We start from the raw sequence: 27159 nt of genomic DNA, 5'->3' as shown, positions 1-27159 counted from the left end.
GTCGATTTCCCCTTTTATGGCTGTTAGTATTTGCCTTATGTATTGAGGTGCTCCTATGTTGGGTGCATAAATATTTACAATTGTTATACCTTCCTCTTGGATCGATCCCTTGATCATTATGTAGTGTCCTTCTTTGTCTCTTGTAATAGTCTTTATTTTAAAGTCTATTTTGTCTGATATGAGAATTGCTACTCTAGCTTTCTTTTGATTTCCATTTGCATGGAATATCTTTTTCCATCCCCTCACTTTCAATCTGTATGTGTCTCTAGGTCTGAAGTGGGTCTCTTGTAGACAGCATATATATGGGTCTTGGTTTTGTATCCATTCAGCCAGTCTGTGTCTTTTGGTGGAGCATTTAATCCATTTACATTTAAGGTAATTATCGATATGTATGTTCCTATTCCCATTTTCTTAAATGTTTTGGGTTTGTTATTGTAGGTGTTTTCCTTCTCTTGTGTTTCTTGCCTAGAGAAGTTCTTTTAGCATTTGTTGTAAAGTTGGTTTGGTGTTGCTGAACTCTCTCAGCTTTTGCTTGTCTGTAAAGGTTTTAATTTCTGCGTAAAATCTGAATGAGATCCTTGCTGGGTAGATTAATCTTGGTTGTAGGTTTTTCCCCTTCATCACTTTAACTATATCCTGCCACTCCCTTCTGGCTTGCAGAGTTTCTGCTGAAAGATCAGCTGTTGACATTATGGGGATTCCCTTGTGTGTTATTTGTTGTTTTTCCCTTGCTGCTTTTAATATGTTTTCTTTATATTTAATTTTTGACAGTTTGATTAATATGTGTCTTGGCGTGTTTCTCCTTGGATTTATCCTGTATGGGACTCTCTGTGCTTCCTGGACTTGATTAACTATTTCCTTTCCCATATTAGGGAAGTTTTCAACTATAATCTCTTCAAATATTATCTCAGTCCCTTTCTTTTTCTCTTCTTCTTCTGGAACCCCTATAATTCGAATGTTGGTGCGTTTAATGTTGTCCCAGAGGTCTCTGAGACTGTCCTCAGTTCTTTTCATTCTTTTTTCTTTATCTTGCTCTGCAGTAGTTATTTCCACCATTTTATCTTCCAGGTCACTTATCCGTTCTTCTGCCTCAGTTATTCTGCTATTGATCCCATCTAGAGTATTTTTCATTTCATTTATTGTGTTTTTCATCGTTGCTTGGTTCCTCTTTAGTTCTTCTATGTCCTTGTTAAATGTTTCTTGCATTTTGTCTATTCTATTTCCAAGATTTTGGGTCATCCTTACTATCATTCTGAATTCTTTTTCAGGTAGACTACCTATTTCCTCTTCATTTGTTAGGTCTGGTGTGTTTTGACCCTGCTCCTTCATCTGCTGTGTGTTTTTCTGTTGTCTCATTTTGCTTATCTTACTGTGTTTGGGGTCTCCTTTTCACAGGCTGCAGGTTCGTAGTTCCCGTTGTTTTTGGTATCTGTCCCCAGTGGCTAAGGTTGGTTCAGTGGGTCGTGTAGGCTTCCTGGTGGAGGGAACTAGTGCCTGTGTTCTGGGGGATGAGGCTGGATCTTGTCTTTCTGGTGGGCACGTCCACGTCTGGTGGTGTATTTTGGGGTGTCTGTGGCCTTATTCTGATTTTAGGCAGCCTCTCTGCTAATGGATGGGGCTGTGTTCCTGTCTTGCTAGTTGTTTGGCATAGGGTGCCCAGCACTGTAGCTTGCTGGTCGTTGAGTGAAGCTGGGTCTTGATGTTGAGATGGAGATCTCTGAGAGATTTTTGCCATTTGGTATTACGTGGAGCTGGGAGGTCTCTTGTGGACCAGTGTCCTGAAGTTGTCTCTCCCACCTCAGAGGCACAGCCCTGATGCCTGGCTGGAGCACCAAGAGCCTTTTGGGAGGTCTGACGTTTTCTGCCAGCGTTCAGTGGGTGTTCTGTAGGAGCAGTTCCACGTGTAGATGTATTTCTAATGTATCTGTGGGAAGGAAGGTGATCTCTGCGTCTTACTCTTCCGCCATCTTCCGAGAGTCTTTTAAAGCATATGTTTGAAATATAACCTTTCAAGTATATTTACTTCATATACTATAATTTTTAAAAAAAGCATGACTGGTAGAGGGAATTTTTTTTTTAATATTTCTTTATTTATTTATTATTTATCTTGGCTGTGCTGGGTCTTAGTTGCGGCACACGGGATCCTCATTGCGGTATGTGGGCTCCCATTTGTGGCATGCGGGCTCTTACTTGTGGCATGCATGTGGGATCTAGTTCCACGACCAGGGATCGAACCCAGGCCCCCCGCATTGGGAGCGCAGAGTCCCCCCCACTAGGCCACCAGGGATGTCCCTGGTAGAGCGAATTTTATAACAGGATATCGATACCATGTTGTCCTACTTTATTCTTTCTACTTAAGGCAGACCTTTTTTGTTTTTTTGGTATTGGTAATGTGTGATGCTTGTTTACACATTCTTAACACAATTAAGCATTAGCGGTTATATCACAGAATTAGAGCTAACTGGCCAATCTGTAGATTGAATTTAGCACCCAATTCATATTTTTCCCTTTTATTACATTATCTTTATGGTAACCACATGGAGATATAAATTTCAGGAAGTTTCCAGTTCAAAAACCTCAGGCTCTCACCCAATATAACACATTTATACAACATTTAAAAGTACAAAAGCTCCTTTTGGTTAAGGGACAATACAAGAAAACTCATGAATTTAATGACACCAGAAGTTCCGGTCTGCGCTGTCCCAGAAAAAGGTTGCCAAATCTGTTTCTTGGCTCTCTCGTTGGTAAGAATGTCCCCCTCTTATACTCAGCACGAGGTGAGTGTTTCTACACCAAATGTTGGAGCCTAGGTTTTCAGAGTCCAAGCTGATGACTGCCACTGGTCCTTGGGCCTTGGGAGCACCCAATTTAAAGTCCCTTATCCCAGTGGTCTTCACACTGAAGTAAGGCCACCCACTTATGAGATACAGGAAGAAAATGTAACTTCCATTTTTTTCATACATATTTTTTTTTATATCATGTGCAAATTTCTACTTAGGTTTACACTATATATAACATATTAGTCATATAATATATACCTCATTTATAAAGAAATAACTGCACATATTGCTGCATACTTAGATATTTACTATTAGGAGTACTCAGTCAGAATAACTTGAAGACCACAGTTCTGACAGTAGCTAATCAGAGAGAATGGACACTAAGGGGAGAAATGGGATCCTTTGGAAGGTATAGACAAAGGTCCAGTGATTAACAATATAATAAAAAAGTATAGATTAGAATATTATATGTATCAAGGGACTTGTTTATAGATTCTTTATATACTTACTATAAAACATAAAAATTATCCCTATTGTTCACCAAGTTAACAGGAGTTTTAATAACTATAGGTAGACTACATACAACTTTCATAATAGTTTGGAGCAGTTTAAAGTTCAGGCACAAGTTTTTTGCATATAGTGGCTTTTCATTTTCTGGTTGTGGCTGACCTTTATGTAGGTCTTTTTTATTGCTATAAATGTTCTTTTTCAAGGGATAAACTGTTTTTGTCTTTTTGTTTTCTTGGTGGAGGGAATGTAAAGTAACTTTAAAAAGTTTTAAACAAATTATTATAAATCAGATTATGAGAGACGTTAATTTTCCGTGTTTCCTAAAGTTGCTAAAATTTATGCATATTGCTTTTATAGCCAGAAAAAATATTTAAAAGAATTAATAGAAGTAACTCCTAGTAATAGAACTAAAAACAATCTGCATATCTTCTAAATTACCTATGGTAGGGGAAAAGGTAAGAAGGAGAAAAAGAAGTGAACAGTAAAACATAGAAAACAACTAGCAAGGAAGCATTTATAGGAGGAAGAAAAAAGTTATGACAGGTTTAATCAAGTTTGTTATAACAATAAATATAAGTGGGATGAACATACCTTTTATAAGGAGAAGACATACTCTAAAGTTTTTTCAAAAAGCCTAATTACATACAGTATACAAGAGTCGCACCTAAACAGCATGATTGAAAGAAATTGAAAATAAAAGAATAGGCAAACCAGATACATTATAATAGAAGGAAAGCATAAAGGGGTGATAATGTTCAATTTGACAGAGCTTAAAAAGGGGTGATAATGTTCAATTTGACAGAGCTTAAAAGTAATAAATGGAACAGACTGCAATGGTGAAGCATATAAGCCATAATGATGATGTCATGAATCAATATGGAACCAAATTATACAGAACTAAATTTCTATAAACTTTTTTTTGTTTGTTTCTTGTTTTTGGCCACACGGCGCAGCTTGCGGGATCTTAGTTCCCCGATGACCAGGGATTGAACCCATGCCCCCTGTAGTGGAAGTGCAGAGTCCTAACCACTGGACTGCCAGGGAATTCCCCAGAACTAAATTTAAATGATAAAAATTGCAAGGGATAAAGAGAATTGTTATATCTCAAGAGTAGTTTAGAAACTTGAGTAGTTCTCTAAGTCTGTGACAGATAAAGCTAATAATTTTCTTTTTAATATATTCTATATTTTTATTTCAGCTGATGTACAAGAAAAATAACTATTCTGAAAACAGAAAATATATGTTCTCTGTGACTCATGAAATATTTATAAAAATTGACCATGATTTTTGGTCACAAATAAAATTTCAGGTGATTCCAAAGAGTAGAAATAGATTGTTCTAGACTCTCTGCCTATGGCAAAATAAAATGAGAGCTAAGTAATAAAGATAGGAAGGAAATTTTGTAATTTTCAGATCTTCTCTAACACTCTTGGGTCAAAGAAGAAATCAGAACTGCAGTTGTAAGATAAAGTTGGCCCTCCAGCCCTCTGTGTCCAAGGATGTGGAACCCGGAGAGGTGGATGGCCAAACGTAAGGGACTTGAGCTTCCTCAGATTCTGGTATCCGTGAGGGTCCTAGAACCAGTCCCCCACAAAACTGAGGACGACTGTATGTAAATAATACGATAGTTCACAGTATGCTGCATTTTCTTTTGTTTTCTGATTTAAAAAAACCCAATTTTGTATTTTGGTTTCAGAAGGGTAGTTAAAGGACAGTATTCAATAACAAATGTTTCTTGGCCCTCTGTAATGTGCAAGACATTTTGTTTGATGTGAGATATAACTCTGAGTAAGACTGAGCCTTGGTGCTTGTAATCCACTGGATTTTATTATTCAATGCACATTAGTAGTAACTTATTTGAGATGCATGTATGAAAAATCCTTTATAGTTTCTTTGTAAAGAAACGATAGAGTTCAGTATGATCATTTTAATTTTCAGCAGAGGTACCTATGGTACCTATATGGAGAGGAGAAGTAGATTATTATAGTAGATTGATTGAACTGTGTAGAATGTCTGGATATCTCCGTTCCTTTTTACCTCTATCACCTGGTAGCAGTTCTGTTTCATTGGACAATTTAAGTTTATTTCTCTGGGCTTCAAACTCTTCATCCATAAATGAGGAAGCTGAATTAAAATATCAGATTCTTTATACATGTTATTTTTGTGTAGCTGTGAATCAATTCATAAGTATTGAGCATCAACTTCTTTTCAATCTGTAGGGACCAAACGTATGCTCTAGTTGGGGAAAAAAGACAAATTTAGGGCTCCACGCAAACAGAGGAGAGTGCGTATATCTTTAAAAAGGACAGAGATGGAGAAAAGAAGAGCATTGAGAAAGGTTTCACAGAGGCAGTGTGACACCTGAGCTGATCTTGAAGATAAGTTTTTGTCAAGTGAACAGGGAAGGAGAACATTTTAGGTGCAGGAGATAATAGAAGGTATAGAGGCAGAGAAGTGAGCGTTTTACATTTAGGAAGTTGCAGTTAGTTTGTATGGCATTTAGTAGTTAACATGGGTTTATGGAGGAGTAGCAAGACATCAAGTATTGATGTATATGGGAGCTGAACTGTGAAAAATAATGGGCTTTAAGTTAAAGGCAGTGAATAACCATGGAAATTTTTTTAAGCAGTGGAGGGAGGTGGCACTGTAAGATTTAGTTAGGGTGGATGCAGAGATAGCATTTAGGAAACTGGCAGTTGAGACATGATGAAGTCTTAAATAAAGTAATGGCAGTGGAGATGCTATACAGGTTTTAGAATAGGTCTCTAAAATGCATGGGCTTTGTAGGGTTGACAGCCCTGGAAGTGTGTGCAAAATTTAATATGTGAATGTATTTTCCTCTGGGAGAGGGTCTATAAATTTCATCACATCATGCAGGAGGGCTATTAGGGTAAATATATATTGTAGGGAAAATTGACAGAGTGATATTTTACAAACCATGAGGGTTAAATAATTTTAAGTTTTACTTTATTCATTAGTGACTAATCTAATCTTTTTTCACTTTTTGATAGTGGACAGGCCAAAATCTCATCAAGTTCGAACCTCTGGTACAATAAGGCGAACCTCTTCTTTGGATACGATAACAGGACGTTATCTCACAGGACAGTGGCCACGAGATCCTCATGTTCATTACCCTTCATGCATGAAAGATAAAACTACTCAGGTAAAATAAGCAAATCAAAATCAGTTTTATTATCCTGCAGTTCTTCTATTTTGATCACAGTAAAGAAAATTAATTTAATCAAATTTTCCCAGTTATTAAATATATTCAACCAAAGAAGAAAGCCATTTCTTTTAATAAACTTTAGACTAAGTATTTTTATCATCTCGGTTTTGAAAGTTTTTAAATTATTTAATATTTAATAAATAGCACATCAGTCTACATTGTGTGGTTTTTGAGACTTATAGTTTTAGGAATTATTTTCCTACAGAAATTAATGACTAGTAACTGTATTAGAAAATACAGGCATATCTCGTTTTACTGTGCTTTGCTTTACTATGCTTCTCAGATATTGTGTTTTTTTACAACTTGAAGGTTTTTGGCAATCTTGCATGGAGCAAGTCTATCGGCGTACTTTTTCCAACAGCATTTGCTCACTTTATGTCTCTCGGTCACATTCTGGCAATTCTTTAAATATTTCAAACTTTTTCATTATTATTATATTTGTTATGGTGATCCGTCATCAATGATGTTTTTTGTTACTATTGTAAAAAGATTATGACTTGCTGAAGGCTCAGATGATGATTAGCATTTTTTAGCAATAAAGTATTTTTAATTAAGGTATGTATATTGTTTTTTTAGGATGTAATGCCTTTGAACACTTTAATAGACTACAGTAATAGTATAAACATAAATTTTATATGCACTGGGAAACCAAAAATTTGTGTGACTCTCTTTATTGTGATATTTGCTTTATTGTGGTGGCCTGGAACCAAACCTGCAGTATCTCCAAGGTATGCTGGTATAAGTAATTTTTGAAGAAACGCTTGTACAGTTCCTGGAAATAATTTATAAAGTATTAACACATGGCTAAGGAAATATATGTTAAAGGATATTTTTTCTGTTTAAAGCCAAAACTAAAATCCTTGAGAGAGAAATAGAAAATTTCCTGTTTGTCACACCTTCTCTATTTGCGGATCACAGCTTTTGACTTGAAGAGTTTTCCTTCCGTGTCAGAAAAAGATCTGAAAACATCTTAATTTATAATTTCTGAATTCTTGACCATATCTTTATAGCAGTAGTCGATTAGCATTATGAAGAATACGAAAAGTATAAGAGATGGTTATTGGCCTTAAAGAACTTACAGCATAGTTAGGAAGATAAGATGTAAATGTAAGAAAATTGGTAATAGAAGACAGAGTATTATTAGGTGTTAGATGAATGGAGCATTTAAATGTAAGGGAATTCAATGGAATGGGAACATTTTTGGCTTTGTGGGTTAGGGAAATAGAAGGATTAGAGTTTCATGTCTGAAGAATGAGGAAAAGGGGAGAAAATTTTGGACATGCTCTATGAGAATCTTCTCGAGTTTTTAATTTTCTCAGGCAAGCTTGAAACCATAAAATTAGCTTCTTTATCATGCATCCTATCAATTTTGTCTGTGTAACATTTTATGTCACCCACTCCCAGTCTTTTGCTTTCCATTCTTTCTGAGGGAAAGGAGGAGTTTGAGATGGTATGCAGTGGGATTCTCAAGTAGAAAGTACTAGCAAAACTTAGAGATGTGGGCCTGCACACTTAGAAATGGTCACAGATAATTCAAAACTATCTTTCTGGAGGAGCTGGACACCCAAGTGTGACAGAGTGTAGGTATAGAGTAAAGAAAGAAGGTCAAGAGATCAAGGACTTAGTTTTTAGAAATGCACACACGGGAAGGATAAAAAAATGAATGTATTCACCTGGTAGCAACAAGAAGAGAAAGGAGTTTAACATTTACTGACTGTGTACCATGTACTTTGTGTTTTTATATCCTGTGTTTCATTTAATTCTCACAAGAACATTATAAAATTACCCGATGGGGAAGCAGAAGCTCAGGGAAGTTAAGTGACTTAGTATCCTAAACCTAGGAATTGTTGGAGCCAGGTTTCTAATACAGGTTAATTTGTCAGCCAATCTGAACTTCAATTTTATGGTGCTTTTAGGATAAATGGAATAGTGTGTGTGCATGTGTGTGTATCACCTAGTAGAGTAGTTGACACCATTCTTAAAAATGGTAGCTATTCTTTTTAGGTTAAAAAGAAACCCTACCCCTTATTGAATATATGCTTTATGCTGACACTCTCCAAAAACATTATCTTATTCATTCTTCACCAAAACTCTAACAAGAGGAGACAGAAAAAGAGCAAAAGCTAACAGAAGAAATGAAATGGTCTTGCCTTAGAAACCAAAGGGAAAGTTGTTTTAAGAAAGGAAAAATTATTAACAGTATCAGGTGCTACCAACAGGTCATGGAAAATAGGGAGTAGATTTAGGGATTAGGGGCATATTGACTTGGAGAGTGAAATATTGATAATATGTTAGAGAAGGAAGCTCAGCTATTTGGGAGTTAAGAAGAGAGTGATATGGTGATAGAAGATAAGGGCGCTGGGTAGGTTTCTTCACCACATCTGGTTCTTTATCTGCACAATGGGATTAATGAAACCTAACTCATGGTAATGTTGTGTGACTAAATAGGGTAATATTTGAAAGTGAATATGGCAATACACATGTTAGGTTATTAGTAGTAGATACAGACAGGCCCATTTGTAACATCTGCAGGATCTGGAGCAAATATAAATGTAGACCTACATACCATATACATACTAAGTTAAATTAACAAACTGTTACATAAAATTCCCCCAAAAGCCTGAGGTCCAGGGTAGGGGCTTCTCTTGCCTGGGTCTGCATGTAGATCGTCTATTTGAGAAACCTGACATTGATAGGAAGTCCAAATATAGGCCTCATTTTACATATGATACACTGAGGCTTAGAGAAGCTTAACTTGTACATGGTTATATAGCTAAATAAATACGAAGAGATCTGAATCCAGATTTGGCTGATTCCAAAGGTTTTGTGTTTTCTCCAGTTCCTCCCTGCCTCTCATAGTAATCACTAAAGTGTATAGCACTTGACCTAGTGCTTGCCTTACAAGCCTAAGAAATGGTCTTGCCCCGAAGCATTATTAGTTTAATTGAAGGTATAAGAGATGAACATATGAGATGGTTGTTATTGTCATGTCCATACCTCCTTGATTCATTCTTTAACTCTTGGGGAAGGAAGTAGATATTTTTATTTATTCAGTGGAAATTAGTAAACAGAAAGTGGTACAGTCATTGTGCTACAGATATTAAATACCTAGGCTGTCTGGCTTTAGTAGAGGAAATCTCTAGTATTTTCTACCTTTCATATTTCCATATTTCAGCTACCTTAATTATTGAGGGTTAGAATTTTTATTGCTTAATGTATTTATACATTGGGCCTTTTTAAAAGAAGTAGCATAGTGTTGTGGGAAAGACTGTGGACTTTAGAGACAGATCTTGTGTTCAAATCAAGGCCCAAGATTAACCAAGATGGCGGAGTAGAAGGACGTGCTCTCACTCTCTCTTGCGAGAGCACCAGAATCACAACTGGCTGCTGGACAATCATTGACAGGATGACCCTGGACTTCTCCAAGGAGGATACCCCACGTCCAAGGACAGAGGAGAAGCCACAGTGAGACGGTAGGAGGGGCGCAATCAGAGTAAAATCTAATCCCATAACTGCTGGGTGGGTGACTCACAGACTGGCGAACACTTATACCACAGAAGTCCACCCACTGGAGTGAAGGTTCTGAGCCCCACGTCAGGCTTCCCAACCTGGGGGTCCAGCAACAGGAGGAGGAATTCCTAGAGAATCTGACTTTGAAGCCTAGTGGGAATTGATTGCAGGACTTCGACAGGACTGGGGGAAACTGAGACCCCACTCTTGGAGAGCACACTCAAAGTAGTGTGCGCATCGGGACCCAGGGGAAGGAGCAGTGACCCTGGGGGAGACTGAACCAGACCTACCTGCTGGTGTTGGGGGGTCTCCTGCAGAGGCAGGGGGTGGCTCTGTTTCACTGTGGGGACAAGGACTCTGGCAGCGGAGGTTCTGGGAAGTGCTCCTTGGCGTAAGCCCTCCCAGACTCTGCCATTAACCCCACCAAAGAGCCCAGGTAGGCTCCAGTGTTGGGTTTCCTCAGGCAAAACAACCAACAGGGAGGGAACCCAGACCCACCCATCAGCAGTCAAGTGGATTAAAGTTTTACTGAGCTCTGACCGCCACAGCAACAGTCAGCTCTACACACCACCAGAGCCTCCCATCAGGCCTCTTAGATAGCCTCAACCACCAGACGGCAGACAGCAGAAGCAAGAAAAACTACAATCCTGCAGCCTGTGGACCAAAAACCACAGTTACAGAAAGATAGACAAGATGAAAAGGCAGAGGGCTATGTACCAGATGAAGGAACAAGAAAAAACCCCAGAAAAACAACTAAATGAAGTGGAGATAGGCAACCTTCCAGAAAAAGAATTCAGAATAATGATAGTGAAGATGATCCAGGACCTCGGAATAAGAATGGAGGCAAAGATTGAGAAGATGCAAGAAATGATTAACAAAGACCTAGAAGAATTAAAGAACAAACAAACAGAGATGACCAATACAATAACTGAAATGAAAACTACACTAGAAGGAATCAATAGCAGAATAACGGAGGCAGAAAAACGGATAAGTGACCTGGAAGACAGAATGGTGGAATTCACTGCTGCGGAACAGAATGAAGAAAAAAGAATGAAAGAAATGAAAACAGCCTAAGAGACCTCTGGGACAACATTAAACGCAACAACATTCACATTATAGGGGTCCCAGAAGGAGAAGAGAGAGAGAAAGGACCGGAGAAAATATTTGAAGAGATTATAATCGAAAACTTCCCTAACATGGGAAAGGAAATAGCCACCCAAGTCCAGGAAGCGCAGTGAGTCCCATACAGGATAAACCCAAGGAGAAACACGCCGAGACACATAGTAATCACATTGGCAAAAATTAAAGACAAAGAAAAACTATTGAAAGCAGCAAGGGAAAAATGACAAATAACATACAAGGGAACTCCCATAAGGTTAACAGCTGATTTCTCAGCAGAAACTCTACAAGCCAGAAGGGAGTGGCATGATATACTTAAAGTGATGAAAGGGAAGAACCTACAACCAAGATTACTCTACCCGGCAAGGATCTCATTCAGATTTCATGGAGAAATCAAAAGCTTTACAGACAAGCAAAAGCTAAGAGAATTCAGCACCACCAAACCAGCTCTACAACAAATGCTAAAGGAACTTCTCTAAGTGGGAAACACAAGAGAAGAAAAGGACCTACAAAAACAAACCCAAAACAATTAAGAAAATGGTCATAGGAACATACATATCGATAATTACCTTAAACGTGAATGGATTAAATGCTCCAACCAAAAGACACAGGCTTGCTGAATGGATACAAAGACAAGACCCATATATATGCTGTCTACAAGAGACCCACTTCAGACCTAGGGACACACACAGACTGAAAGTGAGGGGATGGAAAAAGATAGTCCATGCAAATGGAAATCAAAAGAAAGCTGGAGCAGCTATACTCATATCAGATAAAATAGATTTTAAAATAAAGAAGGTTACAAGAGACAAGGAAGGACACTACATAATGATCAAGGGATCAATCCAAGAAGAAGATATAACAATTATAAATATATATGCACCCAACATAGGAGCACCTCAATACATAAGGCAACTGCTAACAGCTATAAAAGAGGAAATCGACAGTAACACAATAATAGTGGGGGACTTTAACACCTCACTTACACCAATGGACAGATCATCCAAAATGAAAATAAATAAGGAAACAGAAGCTTTAAATGACACAATAGACCAGATAGATTAATTCATATTTATAGGACATTCCATCCAAAAACAGCAGATTACACGTTCTTCTCAAGTGCGCACAGAACATTCTCCAGGATAGATCACATCTTGGGTCACAAATCAAGCCTCAGTAAATTTAAGAAAATTGAAATCATATCAAGCATCTTTTCTGACCACAACCCTATGAGATTAGAAATGAATTACAGGGAAAAAAACGTAAAAAGACAAACACATGGAGGCTAAACAATACGTTACTAAATAACCAAGAGATCACTGAAGCAATCAAAGAGGAAATCAAAAAATACCTAGAGACAAATGCCAATGAAAACACGACGACCCAAAAACTATGGGATGCAGCAAAAGCAGTTCTAAGAGGGAAGTTTATAGGTATACAAGCCTACCTAAAGAAACAAGAAAAATCTCAAGTAAAGAATCTAACCTTACACCTAAAGAAACTAGAGAAAGAAGAACAAACAAAACCCAAAGTTAGCAGAAGGAAAGAAATCATAAAGATCAGAGCAGAAATGAATGAAATAGAAACAAAGAAAACAATAGGAAAGATCAATAAAACTAAAAGTTCGTTCTTTGAGAAGATAAACAAAATTGATAAGCCATTAGCCAGACTCATCAAGAAAAAGAGGGAGAGGACTCAAATCAATAAAATCAGAAATGAAAAAGGAGAAGTTACAACAGACACCACAGAAATACAAAGCATCCTAAGAGACTACTACAAGCAAATTTATGCCAATAAAATGGACAACCTGGAAGAAATGGACAAATTCTTAGAAAGGTATAACCTTCCAAGACTGAACCAGGAAGAAACAGAAAATATGAACAGACCAATCACAAGGAATGAAATTGAAACTGTGATTAAAAATCTTCCAACAAACAGAAGTCCAGGACCAGATGGCTTCACAGGTGAATTCTTTCAAACATTTAGAGAAGAGCTAACACCTATCCTTCTCAAACTCTTCCAAAAAATTGCAGAGGAAGGAACACTCCCAAACTCATTCTATGAGGCCACCATCACCCTGATCCCAAAACCAGACAAGGACACTACAAAAAAAGAAAATTACAGACCAATAGCACTGATGAATATAGATGCAAAAATCCTCAACAAAATACTAGCAAACAGAATCCAACAACACATTAAAAGGATCATACACCACGATCAAGTGGGATTTATCCCAGGGATGCAAGGATTCTTCAATATACGCAAATCAATCAATGTGATACACCATATTAACAAGTTGAAGAAGAAAAACCATATGATCATCTCAATAGATGCAGAAAAAGCTTTTGACAAAATTCAACACCCATTTATGATAAAAACTCTCCAGAAAGTGGGCATAGAGGGAACCTACCTCAACATAATAAAGGCCATATATGACAAACCCACAGCAAACATCATTCTCAATGGTGAAACACTGAAAGCATTTCCTCTAAGATCAGGAACGAGACAAGGATGTCCACTCTCACCACTATTATTCAACATAGTTCTGGAAGTCCTAGCCACGGCAATCAGAGAAGAAAAAGAAATAAAAGGAATACAAATTGGAAAAGAAGAAGTAAAACTGTCACTGTTTGCAGATGACATGATACTATACATAGAGAATCCTAAAACTGCCACCAGAAAACTGCTAGAGCTAATTAATGAATATGGTAAAGTTGCAGGATACAAAATTAATGCACAGAAATCTCTTGCATTCCTATACACTAATGATGAAAAATCTGAAACAGAAATTATGGAAACACTCCCATTTACCATTGCAACAAAAAGAATAAAATACCTAGGAATAAACCTACCTAGGGAGACAAAAGACCTGTATGCAGAAAACTAGAAGACACTGATGAAAGAAATTAAAGATGATACCAACAGATGCAGAGATATGCCATGTTCTTGGACTGGAAGAATCAACATTGTGAAAATGAGTATACTACCCAAAGCAATCTACAGATTCAATGCAATCCCTATCAAATTACCAATGGCATTTTTTATGGAGCTAGAACAAATCATCTTAAAATTTGTATGGAGACACAAAAGACCCCGAATAGCCAAAGCAGTCTTGAGGCAAAAAAATGGAGCTGGAGGAATCAGACTCCCTGACTTCAGACTATACTACAAAGCTACAGTAATCAAGACAATATGGTACTGGCACAAAAACAGAAACATACATCAATGGAACAAGATAGAAAGCCCAGAGATTAACCCACGCACCTATGGTCAACTAATCTATGACAAAGGAGGCAAAGATATACAATGGAGAAAAGACAGTCTCTTCAATAAGTGGTGCTGGGAAAACTAGACAGCTACATGTAAAAGAATGAAATTAGAGCACTCCCTAACACCATACACAAAAATAAACTCAAAATGGATTAGAGACCTAAATGTAAGACTGGACACTATAAAACTCTTAGAGGAAAACATAGGAAGAACACTCTTTGACATAAATCACAGCAAGATCTTTTTTGATCCACCTCCTAGAGAAATGGAAATAAAAACAAAAATAAACAAATGGGACCTAATGAAACTTCAAAGCTTTTGCACAGCAAAGGAAACCATAAACAAGACGAAGAGACAACCCTCAGAATGGGAGAAAATATTTGCAAACGAATCAACGGACAAAGGATTAATCTCCAAAATAGATAAACAGCTCATTCAGCTCAATATTAAAGAAACAAACACCCCAATCCAAAAATGGGCAGAAGACCTAAATAGACATTTCTCCAAAGAAGACATACAGACGGCCACGAAGCACATGAAAAGATGCTCAACATCACTAATTATTAGAGAAATGCAAATCAAAACTACAATGAGGTATCACCTCACTCCTGTTAGAATGGGCATCATCAGAAAATTTACAAACAACAAATGCTGGAGAGGGTGTGGAGAAAAGGGAACCCTCTTGCACTGTTGGTGGGAATGTAAATTGATACAGCCACTATGGAGAACAATATGGAGGTTCCTTAAAAAACTAAAAATAGAATTACCATATGACCCAGCAATCCCACTACTGGGCATATACCCAGAGAAAACCGTAATTCAAAAAGACACATGCACCCGAATGTTCATTGCAGCACTATTTACAATAGCCAGGTCATGGAAGCAACCTAGATGCCCATCGACAGACGAATGGATAAAGAAGTTGTGGTACATATATACAATGGAATATTACTCAGCCATAAAACGGAACGAAATTGAGTCATTTGTTGAGACGTGGATGGATCTAGAGACTGTCATACAGAGTGAAGTAAGTCAGAAAGAGAAAAACAAATATCGTATATTAACGCATGTATGTGGAACCTAGAAAAATGGTACAGATGAGCCAGTTTGCAGGGCAGAAGTTGAGACACAGATGTAGATAATGGACATATGGACACCAAGGGGGGAAAACTGCGGTGGCGTGGGGATGGTGGTGTGCTGAATTGGGCGATTGGGATTGACATGTATACACTGATGTGTATAAAATTGATGCCTAATAAGAACCTGCAGTATAAAAAAACAAACAAAACAACTAATACTAAACTTTCATTGGGTTATTTGTATGGAAATATGTTAATATAAATGTTTCAGACATTACATGAAATTTCTAAAAATCTTGTATTTGTGTGGAAATATGTATGGAAATATGTTAATATAAATGTTTCAGACATTATATGAAATTTCAAATCAAGGCCCAATGTGAGGGAACTTTCTGGGATAATGGATTGTTGTATATCTTGATAGAGATTTTGGTTACATGGGTGGATGTATTTATTAGAAGTTAGGCAAGTATACACTTGTGCATTCTAACATATAACTTAACTTTTAAAATATAGAATATAAGTACTGAAAACTAATTAAGATGTTTAGAGGTGAAGGATACTGCTGTCTGCAACTTACTTTGAAATGAATAAAAATAAGATCAATGGATGATAGACAGGTGAATATATATGTGATGAAGCAAACGTAGCAAAATGTTAAATATAGATTCTAAGTGTTGGCTTTCTGAGTATGCACTGAGAAGTTTTTTCAACTATTGTATTTGTTTGAATTTTTAAAATAAAGTGTTGGGGGGGAAATCATGGCCCATTGAATTAACTGCTATGTATCTCACAGTTCAGTTTCCTTTTTTACAAATTGCAGTTAATAATACCCAGGTTGAACATACACATATTTATTCTAAGGACTAAAAGAGACAGCGTCACATTTTTGAGGCCAGTGGGGAGATGGATAATTGCCAGTTTATTAGACTAATCTGTGTAGCTTAATAGAAAAACTGAAAACCATTTGTAGAATTTGATGTTACTTTATTACATTAACCCTGCTGATACAACCTTTTTTAAACAAGTTTATTACCGACACTTAAAACTGAACTTGTAGTTAAGGTTACTATAATCAGACAGTAGCATTTCCTCAGTTTTCACCCCACAGTCCAAAGTATAAATCTTCATCTGTGGACAGATACGAAATCTACATGTGAATGTGTTTTTAAATGATAAAGTAACATATGCTCTTTGTAAAGTGGTCAAACAATAAAAGTAATATAGAGTAATAATCAAAGGTGTTTCCTCTGACTTCCCAGGTATAGTAATGATTAGAGCTGTTAACAAATATTCTCATCCTCTCTCCTTGGCATATGATAAGATTATACTTCTCTGCCCACTTGAAGTTAAGTGTGGCCGTGAGACTTGCTTTGGGAAGAAGCTTTAAAGAGCTGGTGCACCAAAACTAGACAAGTAACACCACAAGAAAGAAAATTACAGGCCAGTATCCCTGATGCACATCAATGTAAAAGTCCTCAGTGTAATATTAGCAAATCAAGTTCAACAATACATTAAAAGGATCATACACCATGATCAAGTGGGATTTATTCCAGGGATGCAAGGATGGTCCAACATGTGCAAATCAGTCATTTTGGTACACTACATTAACAAAATGAAGGATAATAATTATACAGTCATCTCAATAGATGCAGAAAAAGCATTTGACAAAATTCAACATCTCTCAACGAAGTGTGTATAAAGAGAACATACCTCAACATAATGTAGGCTGTATATAACAAGACCACAGCTAACATCATACTCAATGATGAAAAATTGAAAGCATTTCCTCTAAGATCAGGAACAAGACAGGGATGCCGAATCTTGCCACTTTTATTTGACGTAGTATTGGAAGTCTCACCCAGAGCAATTAGGGAAGAAAAATAAATAAAAGGCATCCAAATTGGAAAGGAAGAATTAAAACTGTCACTATTTGCAAATGATAATTTACTATATATAGAAAACCCTAAAGACTCCACCAGAAAACTGTTAGAATTAATAGATGAATTTGGTAAACTTGCAGGATACAAAATCAAGATACAGAAATCTGTTGCATTTCTATACACTAATATCAAACTATCAGAGAAATTAAGAAAACAATTCATTTACAGTTGCATCAAAAATAACAAAATATCTAGGAATAAATTTAACCAAGAAGGTGAAAGACCTGTATGCTGAAAACTATAAGACATTGATGAAATAAATTAAAGAAACAAATAAGTGGAAAGATATTTCATGCTCATGGATTGGAAGTATAAATATTGTTAAAATCTCCATACTATTCAACGCAATCTACAGATTCAGTGCAATCCCTATCAAAATTCCAATGGCATTTTCACAGAACTCACACAATTCTGAAATTTGAATGGAACCACAGAAGACCCATAGCCAAAGCAATCTTGAGAAAGAACAAAGCTGGAGGCATCATACTCCCTGATCTGAAATTATGTTACAAAGCTGTAGTAATCAAAACCGTATAGGCATAAAAACACATAGATCAATGGAACAGAATTGGGAGCCCAGAATTAAACCCACGTATATATGGTCAATTAATTTATGACAAAGGAGCCAAGAATATACAATGGGAAAAGGATAGTCTCTTCAGTAAATGGTGTTGGGAAAACTGGACAACCACATGCAAAAGAATGAAACTGAGCCACTGTCTTACACCATACACAAAAATTAAGTCAAAACGGATTCAGGATGTTCAACATATGCAAATCATTGTGATAACACCACAGCAACAAAAGAGAAGACAGAAATCACATGTTCATCTCAATGGATGCCGAAAAAGCATTTGATAAAATTCAACATTCATTCATGGTAAAAAAAAAACTCACCAAAGAGGGTATAAGGGGAATATATCTCAACATAATAAAAGCTATTTATGACAAACCCACAGCCAATATAATACTCAACAGTGAAAAGCTGAAAGCCTTCCCTGTTAAATCTGGCACAAGGATGCCCACTGCCACCACTTCTATTCAATGCAGTATCGGAAGTCCTGGCCACACCATTCAGACAAGAAAAAGAAATAAAAGGTATCCAAATTGGAAGGGAAGAGGTAAAATTGTCATTATATGCAAATGACATGATACTTTCTGTAGAAAACCCTAAAGACTCCACACAAAAACTATTAGAACTGATAAACCAAATAAGCAGGGTAGCAGGGTACAAGATTAACATACAGAAATCCGTTGCATTTCTTTACATTAACAGTGAAATATCAGAAAGGGAAAGTAAAAGAAAAATTCCATTTAAGATCACATCCAAAAAAGAAAAAAATACCTAGGAATAAAACTGACCAAGGAAGTGAAAGACTTATGTGCTGAGAACAATAAAACATTGATTAAGGAAACTGAAGGTGATTCAAGAATTGGAAAGGTGTCCCAGGCTCTTGTATTGGAAGAATTAATATCATTAAAATGTCCATACTACCCAGAGCAATCTACACATTTAATGTGATCCCTGTCATATTACCCGTGACATTTTTCACAGAATTATAACACATAATACTAAAATTTATATGGAACCACAAAGGACCCAGAATTGCCAAAGCAATCCTGAGGAAAAAGAACAAAGGTGTAGGCATAACCCTCCCAGACTTCACACAATACTGCAGTGCTACAGTAATCAAAAAAGTTTGGTACTGGCACACAAACAGGCATATGAATCAATAGAGAGCAGAATAGAGAGCCCAGAAATAAACCCTCACACCTACAGTCAATTATATCTTTGACAAAGGAGGCAAGAATATACAATGGAGAAAAGACAGTTCTCTTCAGTAAGTGGTGTTGGGAAACTTGGACAGCTACATGTAAATCAATGAAGTTAGAACACTCCCTCACACCATACACAAAAATAAATTTGAAATGGCTTAAAGACTTAAATATAAGATGTGACGCCATAAAACTCCTAGAAGAGAATATAGGCAAAACATTCTCTGACATAAATCATACCAATGTTTTCTTAGGTCAATCTCTCTAGGGGCAAAAGAAATAAAATCAAAAATAAACAAATGGGACCTAATGAAACTTAAAAACTTTGCACCGCAAAAGAAACAATAAAGAAAATGAAAAGACAACCTATGGAATGGGAGAAAATATTTGCAAATGATGTGACCAACAGAGGCTTAATTTCCAAAATATACAGACACTCATACAACTCAATAACAAAAAAACAAACAACCCAATCAAAAAATGGGCGGAAGACCTAAATAGACATTTTTACAAAGAAGACATACAGATGGCCAATAGGGACATGAAAAGATGCTCAACATGCCTAATTGTTAGAGAAATGCAAATCATAATTACGATGAGGTATCACCTCACACCAGTCAGAATGGCCATCATCAAAAAGTCTACAAATAATAAATGTTGGAGAGGGTGTGGAGAAAAGGGAACCCTCCTATACTGTTGGTGGGAACGTAAATTGGTACAGCCATTATGGAGAACAGTATGGAGGTTCTTTAAAAAACTAAAAATAGAGCTACCATATGATCCAGCAATCCCACTCCTGGGTATATATCCAGAAAAGACAAAAACTCTAATTCGAAAAGATACATGTACCCCAATGTTCATAGCAGCACTATTTTCAATAGTCAAGACATGGAAGCAACCTAAGTATCCATCAACAGATGAATGGATGAAGAAGATGTGGTATATATTATATAATGGGGGCTTCCCTGGTGGCGCAGTGGTTGAGAATCTGCCTGCCAATGCAGGGGACATGGGTTCGAGCCCTGGTCTGGGAAGATCCCACATGCCATGGAGCAACTAGGCCCATGAGCCACAACTACTGAGCCTGCGTGTCTGGAGCCTGTGCTCCGCAACAAGAGAGGACGCGACAGTGAGAGGCCCGCGCACCATGATGAAGAGTGGCTCCCACTTGCCGCAACTAGAGAAAGCCCTCGCACAGAAACAAAGACCCAACACAGCCAAAAATAAGTAAATAAATAAATAAATGTATTAAAAAAAAATTTTAAGTAACGTTATTTTCTTTAATACTTTAAAAAAAATTAAAAATAAATGCTCCAACCAAAAGACATAGACTGGCTGAATGGATTAAAAATCAAGACCTGTATATATGCTGTCTAGAAGAGACCCACTTCAGATCTAGGGACACATACAGACTGAACGTGAGGGGATGGAAAAAGGTATTCCATGCAAATGGAAACCAAAAGAAAGCTGGAATAGCAATACTCATATCAGACAAAATAGACTTTAAAATAAAGAATGTTACAAGAGACAAGGAAGGACACTATATAATGATAAAGGGATCAATCCAAGAAGAAGATATAGCAATTATAAATATATATGCACCCAACATAGGAGCACCTCAATACATAAGGCAACTGCTAACAGCTATAAAAGAGGAAATCGACAGTAACACAATCATAGTGGGGGACTTTAACACCTCACTTACACCAATGGACAGATCATCCAAAATGAAAATAAATAAGGAAACAGAAGCTTAGAATGACACAATAGACCAGATAGATTTAATTGATATTTATAGGACATTCCATCCAAAAACAGCAGATTACACTTTCTTCTCAAGTGTGCATGGAACATTTTCCAAGATAGATCACATCTTAGGTCACAAATCAAGTCTCACTAAATTTAAGAAAATTGAAATCATATCAAGCATCTTTTCTGACCACAACGCTATGAGATTAGAAATGAATTACAGGGAAAAAAACGTAAAAAACACAAACACATGGAGGCTAAACAATACGTTACTAAGTAACCAAGACATCACTGAAGAAATCAAATAGGAAATAAAAAAATACCTAGAGACAAATGACAATGAAAACACAATGGCCCAAAACCTATGGGATGATGCAAAAGCAGTTCTAGAGGGAAGTTTATAGCTGTACAAGCCTACCTCAAGAAACAAGAAAAATCTCAAATAAACAATGTAACCTTACACCTAAAGGAACTAGAGAAAGAAGAACAAACAAAACCCAAAGTTAACAGAAGGAAAGAAATCATAAAGATCAGAGCAGAAATAAATGAAAAAGAAATGAAGGAAACGAGCAAAGATCAATAAAACTAAAAGCTGGTTTTTTGAGAAGATAAACAAAATTGATAAACCATTAGCCAGACTCATCAAGAAAAAGAGGGAGAGGACTCAAATCAATAAAATCAGAAATGAAAAAGGAGAAGTTACAACAGACACAGCAGAAATACAAAGCATCCTAAGAGACTACTACGAGCAACTCTATGCCAATAAAATGGACAACCTGGAAAAAATGGACAAATTCTTAGAAAACGTATAACCTTCCAAGACTGAACCAGGAAGAAAGGGAAAATATGAACAGACCAATCACAAGTAATGAAATTGAAACTGTGATTAAAAATCTTCCAACAAACCAAAGCCCAGAACCAGATGGCTTCACAGGCGAATTCGATCAAACATTTAGAGGAGAGTTAACACCTACCCTTCTCAAACTCTTCCAAAATATAGCAGAGGGAGGAACACTCCCAAACTCATTCTATGAGGCCACCATCACCCTGATACCAAACCCAGATAAAGATTTAACAAAAAAAGAAAACTAGAGGACAATATCACTGATGAACATAGATGCAAAAATCCTCAACAAAATACTAGCAAACAGAATGCAACAACACATTAAAAGGATTGTACACCATGATCAAGTGGGGTTTATCCCAGGAATGCAAGGATTCTTCAATAGACGCAAATCAATCCGTGTGATACACCATATTAACAAATTGAAGGATAAAAACCATATGATCATCTCAATAGGTGCAGAAAAAGCTTTCGACAAAATCCAACACCGATTTATGATAAAAAACTCTCCAGAGGGGCTTCTCTGGTGGCCCAGTGGTTGAGAGTCTGCTGCCAGTGCAGGGGACGCGAGTTCGAGCCCTGGTCTGGGAGGATCCCACATGCCGCAGAGCGGCTGGGCCCGTGAGCCACAACTGCTGAGCCTGCGCGTCTGGAGCCTGTGCTCCCCAACAAGGGAGGCCGCGATCGTGAGGGGCCTGCGCACTGCAGTGAAGAGTGACCCCCGCTTGCCACAGCTGGAGAAAGCCCTCGCACAGAAACGAAGACCCAACACAGCCATAAATAAATAAAAAATTAAAAAAAAAAAAAAACTCTCCAGAAAGTAGGCATAGAGGGAACCTACCTCAACAGAATAAAAGCCATATATGACAAACCCACAGCCAACATCGTTCTCAATGGTGAAAAACTGAAACCATTTCCTCTAAGATCAGGAACAAGGCAAGCTTGCCCACTCTCACTACTATTATTCAACATAGTTTTGGAGGTTTTAGCCACAGCAATCATAGAGGAAAAAGAAACAAAAGGAATCCAAATTGGAAGACAAGTAAAGCTGTCACTGTTTGCAGATAACATGATACTATACACAGAGAAGCCTAAAGATGCTACCAGAAAACTACTAGAGCTAATCAATGAATTTGGTAAAGTAGAAGGATACAAAATTAAGGCACAGAAATCTCTTGCATTCATATACACTAATGATGAAAAATCTGAAAGCGAAATTAAGGAAACACTCCCATTTACCACTGTAACAAAAAGAATAAAATACCTAGGAATAAACCTACCTAAGGAGACCAAAGACCTGTATGCAGAAAAGTATAAGACACTGAAGAAAGAAATTAAGGATGATACAAACAGATGGAGAGATATACCATGTTCTTGGATTGGAAGAATCAACATTGTGAAGATGACTATACTACCCAAAGCAATCTACAGATTCAACGCAATCCCTATCAAACTACCAGTGGCATTTTTCCCAGAACTAGAACAAAAAGTTTCACAATTTGTATTGAGACACAAAAGACCCCAAATAGCCAAAGCAATCTCGAGAAAAATAAAAAAATACGGAGCTGGCGGAATCAGTGCCCTGACTTCAGACTCTACTACAAAGCTCCAATTAAGACAACAGGTAATTAAGACAATATGGTACTGGCACAGAAATAGAAATATAGATCAATGTAAAAGGATAGCAAGCCCAGAGATAAACCCACACACATATGGTCACCTTATCTTTGATAAAGGAGGCAAGCATATACAATAGAGAAAAGACAGCCTCTTCAATAAGTGGTGCTGGGAAAACTGGACAGCTATATGTAAAAGTATGAAATTAGAACACTCCCTAACACCATATACAAAAATAAACTCAAAATGGATTAAAGACCTAAAATGTAAGGCCAGACACTCTATAAACCTCTTAGAGGAAAACATAGGCAGAACAATCAATGAAATAAATCACAGCAAGATCCTTTTGACCCACCTCCTAGAGAAATGGAAAGAAAAACAAAAATAAACAAATGGGACCTAATGAAACTTCAAAGCTCTTGCACAGCAAAGGAAACCATAAACAAGACAAAAAGACAACCCTCAGAATGGGAGAAAATATTTGCAAATGAAGCAACTGACAAAAGATTAATCTCCAAAGTATACAAGCAAGTCATGCAGCTCAATATCAAAAAACAAACAACCCAATCCAAAATATGGGCAGAAGACCTAAATAGACATTTCTCCAAGAAGATATACAGATTGCCAATAAACACATGAAAGGATGCTCAACATCACTAATCATCAGAGAAATGCAAATCCAAACTGCAATGAGGTATCACCTCACACCAGTCAGAATGGCCATTATCAAATTTTACTTAATTTTTAACTACTACAAAACTATATTTTTTTTTAAAAAGGCATATTCAAGGGTGTCACATACAAAATGTTACTACAGTAGAGGCCAACAACATGCTTACTGGCCTCTTCAGGTTAACTCTCTTGGTACAGCCCTGAGAACAAATGAAGCTCCCCCTTGTTACTTAGAAATGGAATGGTATCCTTAGATCACAAGGCAAGTTGTTTAAAAACTCTATTTTTTACCATTTCCAACAGTTTATCATTGTAATCAAGAAAAATCTTGATAATATGCAAGAAGTAAGAAATCACAGAAATCAATTGGTTGCTGAAGCTCACGTAAGATAATTGTCATTAATCCCCTAATTTTAATTTTTGGCATTCATCACAACAGGTTTGTTTTTACATTGAATTTGAATAAATATGATAAATCTGAACTAATACAATGTTTACTAAAAATATTCTTCCTATCTGTTTTATATATTTGTGATTCTTCATAAGATTTCTTCTGAAAAGAGGGTTCTACTCCTAAAAAACGTCTTTTAAAAAACTGAATGTAAAGTGTTACACTCCTTCTTTTTCTACTGACTTTTGTTTCTGACATTGTTAAGCAAGTCTTCAATTTATTGGACTCATTTAAGATTCTAAAACCATCTTTTCTCTCTTCTCACACACACCCATATTTTTCTCCCTGCTCCCCACTTCTCCCTCTGAGCTTGGTGTTTGTGTAAGACAATAACAGGAACAATCTGATTTGGCAGGATAATAATCAACCAAAATGTGTCTCTTCTGTTTTTCATTTTGCTTGATTCCAACATCAAAATGCTAGAATGGGTGAACTATTTTGAAGTCTGGGCTTTGAAAACACCTGTTTAGTGATGTTTAGTGGATGTGTGAATTTTCCTATTGAACAATAATAGCAGCTTACTCTGTCACTTTCACACTTTGATTACAAAAACAGTGGTCTGGACATATCCTGGCAAAATATATTCGGAGGTTATGGTAGCAGTTGAAATTCTCATGGAAGAATAAAAATGTACATTAGGACAATTTACACTTATTTTATTTGTTATACAATCTTACATAAGCAACGATCAACTCCTCTGTCCTAAGTAACTTTTTAATGTGTTATGTGAGCTTCATCAGCAGCCTCTTGATTGGGTCTCAAGCACTAATCAGGCCCCTCACAAGTACATTGGATGCTTAGACATCTTGCCTCCATCATGAAGAGTAAGTAGGATCATAATGACTAATCACATTAGCATGATTTAAAAATGCAGAGCATGAATAGCTTTTTCCCCCAAGATTTCTAGTAAAAACATTCACACAATAAGACTGCAATAATTCATTACACCATTGGCTTGTTTATACTATAACATATTTATGTGCCCAGAAGAATGAAACCAGAAAACCACCATTAACAAGCAGAGGAAAGAGATTGTTTTTTTATCTGAATTCAGGATGAACATATAAAAAGAAATTTTTCAAAGAAGGGAAACTGCTATCTTGTTATGTCCTCTAAGACATTACAAAACCCAGTCTCACTAAAGATCTTTTTAGTAACCTATATTTTGTACTTCCCACTAAGAACCACTTTCTGCCCATAAAGCCAAACTGAGTTCCAGGTGAAGTCACTGGAAGTCACAGAAGCATGTCACTAAGGGAAAATTCATTCCCGTGAATTTTCATGGGAAAATTCCCATGTTTCCCATGAAAGCAAAAACCCTTACCTTCGGGGGAAGATATCCCATTTACAAATAGTATATTGCCACCCAAATGGATGTAAATTCACTGACTCCCTCTCAGGACTTGGGGTGTCTGCTTTAGGGCTGAATTGGTCTGCTAAATATTAGCTAGGTACTGAGCAAGGTGCCTTAGATGCAACGATGAAAAATGACAAACAGTTCTTGCCTTCTACAAGGTTACCATCTAGTGAGGAAAGCACTAGATACTAATTATAGTATCAAGAGTTCTGTCCTGGAGGGTGTAATGACAGTGTTGATACCTGGAAGGTAAGCAGGATTTCAGGGGAAAGGACATAATGATGCAAAGTATTCCAGGCAAAGTATTCCATTACAAGGAATGTTGAAGGAACTGAGAATAGTTTGTGATCAAATGATTATTGAATATTTGTTGAGTGCATACAGCTAAACTGCAGATTACAAGAGAGAAAGTGGTGAAAAACAAAGCTAAAAGGGATTCAGGGGGCCAGATTTATCAACGTAAACATTCAGGGGCCAGGGGCCTATCAGTGCAAAAGATAGACATGGTATCTGCCCTCAGGGAGCTAATAGTTTAGTAGGAGAAAAAGATTTTTAAAAATCAACACTAATGTCAAATTGGGATCAATGCAATGAAGAAAACAAATGGGTGTGAGGAGAGAGTAACAGGAAGAATCTGCTTAAGATGGGCTCAGAGGAGACATCTCTGAGGAGGTGAGATTTGCAGGATGAAAAAGGGTCAGATCATGAAGGGCCTGATGAACCTCATTAGTGAGTTGTGGGTTTTGTGGGGTTTTTTTTTAATTTTGTTTTTTTTATACCGCAGGTTCTTATTAGTTATCTATTTTATACCTATTAATGTATATATGTCAATCCCAGCCTCCCAATTCATCCGACCACCCCCTCCCCCATTGCCCCCTGCGTGTCCATACGTTTGTTCTCTACCTCTGTGTCTATTTTTGCCTTGCAAACTGGTTCATCTGTACCATTTTTCTAGGTTCCACATATATGTGTTAATTTATGATCTTTGCTTTTCTCGTTCTGACATACTTCACTCTGTATGACAGTCTCTAGGTCCATCCACGTCTCTACAAATGACTCAGTTTCATTCCTTTTTATGGCTGAGTAATATCCATTGTGTATATGTAGCACATCTTCTTTATCCGTTAGTCTGTCGATGGGCATTTAGGTTGCTTCCGTGACCCGGCTATTGTAAATAGCGCTGCAGTGAACATTGGGGTGCGTGTGTCTTTTTGAATTATGGTTTTCTCTGGGTACATGCCCAGTAGTGGGATTGC

At 37.0% G+C, this 27159-nt stretch overlaps 1 protein-coding gene and 1 long non-coding RNA gene across 5 annotated transcripts in view; one reads left to right on the top strand and one right to left on the bottom strand.

Moving 5' to 3' along the window:
• Positions 1-7262, top strand: part of LOC309623769 (uncharacterized protein) — a 42575-nt gene extending 35313 nt beyond the window's left edge. For all 4 annotated transcript variants that reach the window (XR_014241608.1, XR_014241609.1, XR_014241610.1 and 1 more), the window contains one exon: positions 6302-7262. The gene's annotated coding sequence lies outside the window, so the exon portion shown is untranslated. The remainder of the gene's footprint in view (positions 1-6301) is intronic.
• The window catches only part of LOC309623784, an 86766-nt gene that overhangs the window by 40761 nt on the left and 18846 nt on the right, over positions 1-27159 (bottom strand). The gene's annotated exons all lie outside the window — the stretch shown is intronic.

This window comes from Balaenoptera borealis (genome assembly GCF_965194805.1).
Source record: "Balaenoptera borealis genome assembly, chromosome: 2".
Taxonomy (NCBI): domain Eukaryota; kingdom Metazoa; phylum Chordata; class Mammalia; order Artiodactyla; family Balaenopteridae; genus Balaenoptera; species Balaenoptera borealis.
The sequence above is the reverse complement of the archived record's forward strand: the minus strand, read 5'-3'. Positions and strand labels throughout refer to the sequence as shown.